Source organism: Pinus tabuliformis, chromosome 3_1, assembly GCF_031772625.1.
Source record: "Pinus tabuliformis cultivar Carrire ecotype Pingquan chromosome 3_1, CPIR1, whole genome shotgun sequence".
NCBI classification, from domain to species: Eukaryota; Viridiplantae; Streptophyta; class Pinopsida; order Pinales; family Pinaceae; genus Pinus; species Pinus tabuliformis.
Window position 1 is genome coordinate 841,280,197 of NC_142301.1, and position 9,397 is coordinate 841,289,593.

At 32.7% G+C, this 9,397-nt stretch overlaps 1 pseudogene; it reads right to left on the reverse strand.

Annotated features, from left to right (window-relative positions):
* Positions 1-1,932: 1,932 nt before the first annotated feature.
* LOC149190148 (serine carboxypeptidase-like) lies at positions 1,933-8,289 on the reverse strand (annotated as a pseudogene).
* Between the last annotated feature and the right edge of the window lie 1,108 nt (positions 8,290-9,397).

Here is a 9,397-nt window from a genome sequence, read left to right on the forward strand (position 1 = left end):
AGTCAACCCCTTATTATTAGAAAGATTCTCTCCCCTTCATAACTGGTTACCTCTCTCTGCTTCAGAATGGGTAACCAAGTTGTTACAAAGGCTCCTTGAGCTACAACAAATTGATAAGATTTCATATAAATTGGAAATCACCCTTTTTCTCATTGCATTTTATTGATAATGCAAGTCTACTCAAATGACACAAAAGTGCATTTAATGGGATATGTTGAATTTACCAATTAAGCGATCCAAGATTGGATTCTATCAAGTGGAGGAAGAATTCCCAATCATGTTACAAAAAGATAAAAGTGGGGACATTGTTTGTTAAAAAGATTCCGTAGTAGGCACCCTAGTTACTTATTAGATCACATGCATCAATGATTTAAATGAGTTTAAAAAGAATTGAAGGTGCATACTACATTATAAATAAATTTATATAAAAATCTTTGAAACCTTTACAATGCAAAATTGACATTCAAAACACCTTCAACTCATGTCTTGTCTTGGAAATCCCTCTGAATGTCTGAGAAGAATTTTGAAGTTCAAAAATAAGTGATTAAAGGATTTATATTTTGCCACCAACTATACAAACAATAAAATTAAAGAGGTTGCCTTGAAAGGATGAAAGTAAATTTCCTTTGATTCACTTATTCTAAATGACTCACTCGGTTCCTAAATAAGAATAAAATATTTTCATAAGATCATGTTGCACTCTAATACATTACAAAAAGAATTAGCATACATTCATCCAAACCGAGTCGTGGCCATATTTAAAATATATTTGAATTAATTATAAAAAGATTAACACAACAACAAGGAATACTTTTTTTCTCTACTTAGAGATTCAAAATGAAGATGTATCCATGCTTGTGTATTTTAATATATTATATCTTTTTTCATGATAGGAAGAAAATATAACTTTTTCACCTTACAAGATTCAATTTATTTTATTTTTATTTGTATGAATTATACACACAAATAAACCTTGCACATCTCAATCACCTAAACTGTAAATTGTATCTCACTTAACTCAATGCAACACTATAAACCAGTGCATGAACTTATAAAAAAATGCAATGGATGGGGAAAAGTGAGACCCAAACACAGTTAGAACATATTTCAAACTTTATTGTACATCAAGACAACCTATTCCCCTTGAAATCTTCACACATATATTGCCAGTTTGTTACAAAGAGTAAGATCCCCTATGGTGTGTACATGTTGATCAAACTCCAAGGTGATTTGAACAACAATTTACAACTATCAAACTAAACTATAAAATAGATAGTCCATCTGATTATGGACATATCTAACTATGGCAAGCACTTAATGTCTCAAAGGCTTTATAAGGGTGTGAGGCAAAAGGAGAAAACAAACATACTCAACAACAAAATAATAAAATAATAGGCCGAATAAGAAGCAAAACACAACCAAACCATAGAGCCTCCAATTCAACTACAAGTAGACAATAATGGCATGCAGTGTATATTTGTAAAAAACCAAAACATGTCCTCATGTCTTGTTGATATAAACATCAAATGTAGGTTAAAAGCATCATGCTTTGAAATCCCTTACTCAACCAAATATTTTTGTTTAATTTACATTTCTTTTCAGACATCGACACATGTTGGAATAAGAATGCAATACATAATATTGATGTTCTTTAATATGACTTAAATACAATGTATGATCATGATTCCAAAGGTTTGGTAAGCACAATAAGAAACAATATTTCTGTACAGTTAAAAAGAGGCCATAGAAATATTTGAAACAAGTTAATGAGACTAATGGTCCCAATGCATAATTATTTTTCCAAATTAGAAAATACACAACTTTGGGGATGCACACTATTGCAAATCCAAAAATATTTACATTAACCTAGGTGAAGAGAGAAATTCACCTAGTTGACCAGCTAAATAATTAACTAACTTTCAAAATTCTTCTCTAGCATCTCTACAATCATCGTCTTTAGAATTTGAAGTTGTTGTCAGTAATACTTCCTTGTGTCCAGCGTTTTAACATCTCCAAGGCTGCTTTTGGTTGATCCATTGGGACCATATGACCTGCATCATGAACCTGGTGCACCAAAATAGAATATTCCATCCATAAGGAAGAAGTCATGTACTTGCAATAAAGCAATCAAAGATGGTCATCAAGTGCCTTTTACCTTGAGAAAACTGAGTGGTCCATAACTGGTTATTAACCCTGCTTCCTTATCATCTACAAGGAAGGATTTTATAGGTGCCTTCTTGAAATTATCTTTTCCAGACCAATCCATGGAATTAACCCATCTTGAATTGCCTAAAAGACACATAATTTGAAAAATTAATTCTTCAATTTTGATGTTTTGGCTGACAACACTTAAAAACACAACTGCAAATAAAGTCATTGTCCAAAACAAAATCAATATTTTTTATGTATACAACATCATTACCTAACCAATTGCAAAAAAGATCATATTCTCCTGCATAAACTAGCAGCTTGACACCATCCTCCAAGAGTGTTGGAATGCCAACTTCCATATTCCGCATCCAGTCAGCAAGCATATATTTATAAACCAGGGTGCTACAGAGGACAAATTGTTGGCTACCAACCCCTAGGGCATCTTTAACGAAAGATTGGTTTAACTAATACTTCATATTTAAGAAACCATAGCATAGGTCACCATTGCACTCCTTCCGAATATCATAGTACTACAAAATATAAAACAAAATTGATGAAAACTACATTTTAAGATGCAAAATGCTAGTAAAATAAATATCATGTGTGACTATCCAATATTTAGAAGTTAAGAGATAATGTCTTACATTGATATTCCCAGCTAACGCCAAAATGGAAGCGAAAATTGAGTTGCATGTAGAGTATGATGCAATGCAAGTGTCATTCCCTTTGGTACCTGGCAAGATATCACACCGACTATAATGAGAACCCACATTAGGAACCCTCGATGAAGAATCTAGCATAAAATCACCCTTAACTAGTATCAAATGCATGAGATATCTTATCAAAGATGATATATTATCAATTACATGAGATATATTATCAAAGGAGATATATTGTCAATTACATGAAATATATTATCAATTACATGAGATATATGATCAAAGACGATAAAAAGTAAGTTTACCATACTGCTAATGTTTGTAAAAACACACAATAAACAATAATCAACTAATTAGAAAAGCAAAAAGCATCACCTTGCCAAATCATTTGAGATACAGATAAGCCTTTACTACTGTTATGGAAAACACTTGGACATTCATCTTAAAAAATGCATTGAATATTTCACAAGTCTTCCACTGAGGATAAGTGCTAAAAGCCCTCAACAAAAGTTTTATGGATAGTTCACAAGTTGTATTGGTCCAACTGTGGCTGTCCTCCCAATCAAGGAAACAACGTGCAAAAACCCACTGCGGAATATTACCAAAAAAAACTACATGATAAACATAGCTTTTCGTTGAGGGTGAGAAATAGATGGTTAAGTTTTAACTCACCACAAAGTTTTATGGACCGTTCACATGATGGATAAATTTTGTTGATTCGATTGTAATCATCTTCCCTAATAAGACCCATCTCGAATGCATAATCTGTGTATGCATTATACTGGATCGCTGGATCAGTAAGTCCATTACCAATGGCAAATCCCTGCAGGAAGTTTGAAATACGTATAGATGGAAAATGGGTTTTAAAAAGCTTCTTGATAGCATAGGGCTTGTTTATAAAAGTTTCTATAATTGAAAATTCTGGTAAATAATAAAAATAGAAGGGATGCACATGCCCATCAATTATAGTTTTCTCTTAAAACTACATATATAGAAGCACAAATGTGATAAGCCAGATAACACAAAGCAACAAAACGAAAGAATGTGACACACTATACCTTCAAATTTATTGGAAGACCCTCATTGTTTTTGTTTCCTTGGTGGACCCTACTTGTAACTGCTGGAACGTAGTGTCCACCATATGACTCTCCAGTGATAAATAGATCATTCTTTGCATACTTTGGATGTTCTTTAAAAAATTCCTATCAGATATTGGTGAAACTTATTAGAGTTTAAATCTGCATTCATTGACAAGCAACTACAAGTTTGTTTTACTTACAAATTGACAAGTTGAACTTGTACATGGGCCACCCACAAAATGGTTAAACTGGTAATTAAAAAAAGCAATTTCCATCTCTATATTAAGTAGATATCAAATACATCACATGTGGAAGAAATGAAACATACCTGTATAAAGTCATACATATCATTACTAACACCCTTCTCATCATGACGAAGGTCACGTCTGTCAGTGCTGTAACTAAAACCGGTTCCAGTAGGTTGATCCACAAAAATGATATTTGATGCCTGCCAAGTTACTAACATATTATATTCAACATCTTGAGTCTTTAAAACACTAAATGATCCTTTTCAAGTTAGAAGCAAGAGTGCATAAATTAAAAAACGTTGCAACAAATTGTTATGGGTAAGTGTGCGTAAATTAAAAGAAAAGTTATTAGAAAATTATTTATACAAAATAACACATAAATACAACGATTGTTTAGGCTCTACAACCCAGTATGAGGTATATGTTGTCACATAATTTTACATTTAAAAATTATAAAATAATACTTACATTAACAAAATAAAAAATAGTAATAACAACAAATAAAGAGCTAAATAAGAGAAATTAAAACTTTTCTTATATTTTCACTTTTTATTGTGAGAGAGGTGTAAATAATTACATTCTTAATATGGAGTTGATATATAATACTCAAAAATATTAGTACCCAAAGAAAATAATGTGGGTAGTAAATCAAATATTTCCATATGCATTTTGAGTAAAATATTTTAACATCAAATGCAGTGAGAGAAAGTGTGGGCGAGTTCTTATTCCGTTAATAGGTTCTTTTATAATTCAAGGTATGAAATATTTGTAAATCCTTCAATGTTCGAAATTGAGTTACAAATAAAATATTTCAATCAAAGCTAAAAACAACGTAGATCCATCTTAATCCCAAATTTAGAGAGATATGAGAGGAATCAAATCTTTCCAAGTGCAATCCTTTCTTCAAGTTTTGCACTCAAAAAGGGGTTTGCATCTTGAGAGATTTGATACCTCTCGGCATTTGGTAGATCTAGAGCTAAGATGGATATATGTTGGTAATACAAGACAATTTAGGCTAGTAGATGTGCCACTACATACATCATCAATCAGTGATAATAAGATAGAGATCAAGATATTATACAATTCAGGAAAACACAATTCTATAATAGAGTTTAGAAAAATCATGAAATACAATATATCATTCCCAAGTCAGTATCATTTGAGACACTCATAACATAATCTCATTATGTATGAACAAACAGATCAACCTTGACCTCACTGCATTAAAGTTGTTAAAGTATGAAAAAGTTAAAGTATGAAAAACATGACTTCTTCCCTCCTTCAAGATAATTAAAAAGTCAACAAAATTTTGCTAATTACAAAAATTTTTCTTTAAAAATTTCAACATTACTTAGTTACAAAAAAATTTTCATTAAACAAATTTAGTAGGTAATTTTTTACGTATATATTATAAATTTAGCATAGGTGCCATTACTTTTTACTATCCATCTTCATATATAAATTGCGTTTTTCCATTGAAACTCACCACAATGACAGGCATTGCCATAATATTATAGCAAGCATAAAGAGAGTTGACCTAATAACCAAGTCAAAAGTGTCTCTCTTTAAAACCATGACACATTCTGACCATGACACTTTCTGCCCACGTCTAATGTTAAGGCGATTCATTAGGAACTAGTTGTTATTCACAAAATCTGCAATGGTAGGGAGTAGAATTTCCCATGCATAATCACAATATAGAATATTCAACAACATTTGATAGCCTTCAGAATAAAATATGAATATATCCTACAAAGTTACAAACATAATATTATAATATTATAATATCTTGAAGCACATATGTCTAGACTCACTTCTAAAAGGTAAAACACTTTATTTTTAAGTGCAAATTTTCAAATTTAATAGAATAGTGAATTGTACTCATAATAGTCCATTTTCAAAATGCAAAAACTAGAACATGATGAATCACAAAATCCATATGAAGAGATTGAAAGCCATGACTAATTTTCTTAATGGAAACTTGTTGATTGGATTAGGGAAGAAGGGTTTCATTTTCAAGAATGCAAAAACTAGAATATGATGAATCAAAAAATCCATATGAAGAGATTGAAAGCCAAAACTAATTTTCTCAATAGAAACTTGTTGATTGGATTAGAGAAGAAGGGTTTTTCTTGCCTAGGTAATAAAGCTAGCAGAAGAACCCATGAGACAACCACTTAAGCGGTTTATTAATTTAATTTAACTATTTCCTAAAACTTAAATTTATGGAAAATTAAAAATACCTAAGTTAACTTATGATTAATCTTTGACCATTGATCATGATTTAATCTCAATCATTGAGCCTAGAGGATTAAAGTTGAGATCAAAATCATAAGAGATAGAGTGAATTGGCGGCAAGTTATTTGAGCACAAGCAAATGTGAGAGGTTAGCTAAGGAAGAGTGAAGGTTTCAATAGATCGAATGACTCAACATCCAAGCAAAATAAATTGAGAGAGGGCCATTCTCTTACAGCCCAACGTAGTAATCTATTCGCACATGCATGTGGGAGAGAAGAAGAGCACTAGAACATATCGTCCAAGTAGATAATATGCACATAAGTAGATAATATGCACATGAGTTTCGCAAATCTAGTGCCCATGAATGGAGATTGATTTAGTTGAAATTTATTGAGTGTTTCTTGAGATAAAAAGGAAGTTTCTCCCTTGTTGTAATTTTAAGAAGAAAATCCTTCACTGAAAGAAAAAATAAAACACTCAGCCTTGCAAGTTTTCCATAGAGTTGAGGTTTCCTAGGTATATCTTGGGTTCCATGGTTGATGTGTTTGTCTTCTGATTTATTTTCATTGTGCATGATAAGTTCGAAAATTCAGTGTATTTGCAATTTAAGATTCCACTATAGCAATTGTTTGTATTTCTAATTTTTATGCTTAGAAATTTGTAAATCAATTTTCGTGTTTTAAGGAAATCTAACAAAACTGCTTAGGCAAATTGCAAGTAAGTATTGCCATAGGTTCTATCATGTTTAGAATGGAATTTCACTCTCAAACTAGTCTTTGCATCCATTCACATTCATGACATCAATAGTAGCAAAGATCAGTGATTTGGCAAGAAGTGTTTTTCAATTTTTCTCCTTTCCCATCAACATTATTATTTCTTTGACCATAGATTCCACATATTGTAAGTTTTAAATAAAATTTAAAATAGTCTCTTGAATGCTTTCCCTAGGCATTCTCAACAGATTGAGTGGTTTCCTCTGCTAAGATTCAAATTTTAATTTTATGACAAATTTCTAAATTTCTCCTTTATTGCTATAATCTATATTTGCAACCAATTATGTTGTTCTAGATTTGAACCAGAAATACCATACTCTTTTTAACCACTCATTAAAACATTATTTTAAAGTTAATTTGAAATACATTAAAATAATATCTACTCATTAATTTGTAAGAAATCGTGACTGGCAGATAAAATACTCAAGTGGATCCAATCTTACATGCAGGAATAGCTCACTAAGGGTTGAAAACAGAATCGATCTTGTGCACAGAAACGTTTAAAACTTGTAAAACTATCTCAAGAATGAAAAACAACTCCTGAAACTAACGCAAAAGACAAAAGAGAGAATACCTTGTCCCATCCATACTCATTCCAGACCAGAGTTAAATTGTCTGGAATCTTGAAAGGCCCATTTTCATAGAAGACAGCAATCTCACTGCCACAACCAGGACCTCCAGTCATCCAAAGAACAACAGGGTCATCCGCTTTGCTTCCCCGTGACTCAAAAAAGAAGTAGAAGATCCTAGGCATGACAATTAAGTGTCAGTGTAACCATTTGTCACAAAACTAATACCTTTCCTGACAGACCCCAATCTAAATAAATGCCTCTATACATTCTCTCAAAAATCCCCCGAACACTTACCTCGCAGCGTGCGTGTCTTTGAGGCGAAAATACCCGGCATGATGACCCAGTTCTTCGAGGCTGGCGTTCTTTTCTGAGTTCCCATTAATATCCAAATTGATACTCCTTTCGACCAAACGACGGCCGACGTCGTTTCCCTCTTCCGGTTCTGCGATTCCCGGAATCAAATTCAGCTCTTTAATCACCCGTTCGGTCGTCGGGAGCCATAAATAAGAAAATGACGGAGATATGCAGAAGCACAGCAACACCAACAGAACAAAGGCTTTCATCTTCATTTCCTTTTGCAGCTTTGTTCTCTACAACAAGATCGGCGGAAAGTGGGGCTTTATAGATCGGCGTTCGACCCTCTGCCCGGGATAGAATTTGACAGGCAAACTGTCCTTCAAATGCCTAGGAGCTGACGGCGTCAGACGTGATCACGGAGTCGGAGTTTAGTGGGAGCAGTGTTAGAAGTCAAACCATCATGGAGGGAAAGGAATTGTTTTTTTAGATTTTTTTGGTATTGGAATATTGCAGAAATATTTGAGGTGAAATTTTGATTTGTGTTATTTAAACTGGGTTTTTGATTATATAAATGGATTCAGCCCCTGAAAACCCAGGGTACTTTGATTGTATGGAATTACCTAGCGTGTGATCTCAATAAATTCAAGTGGGATTTTAGAGAAATCAAACTGGAAAAACCCACCAAGAAGACTCTCACTAAATACCACTGGGGAGGGAAAGGCATTGTTCACTGATGTTAGAAATTCCTTTGGAAAGTTATTTTTTTTTAGAATTTGATGATTTTTAAAATTTGATAATAAAATTACTTGAATTGTTATTAAAGATAGAAATTTATGTAGCACCACTAACCCTGATCCAGATTTCCCAAAATTTCTATCAAATTTTAACTTAAATCATACCAAAATATTTTCAAACTAATTATTTTTTTTCAGAGAGAAATCATACCAAAGCCTGCAGATTTTTACAATCTATATAGCCGAAGCCAGCAGAATTTTTTATGGCATAGCCGTTACAAATATCGTTCAAACATCTCCATAGCGTGGGGATCATCAAATATGCCCCTCCACAGGAATCGAACATGACTAGGGTGCGAAAACCATCCGCCCCAGCCATTACATCATTCACAATTAATACCCACTAAAAAATAAATAAATGTGAACTGAAACCCCGATATAATGTTATGAACACCAAAGTGATTTGCCCACCACTAAAATTTTGAATATTAAAATTAAAATGATTAAAACAGACATTAAAGCTGCAGAAACCTGTAAATTTAACCGATGCTTGGAATTTGAAATTCCTAACTCCTAGGTAGAACCTATCGCATAAAACTAAAACTTTAGAAGGCGATCCCTTATTTGGAGGGTTGGTAGCGTAGTT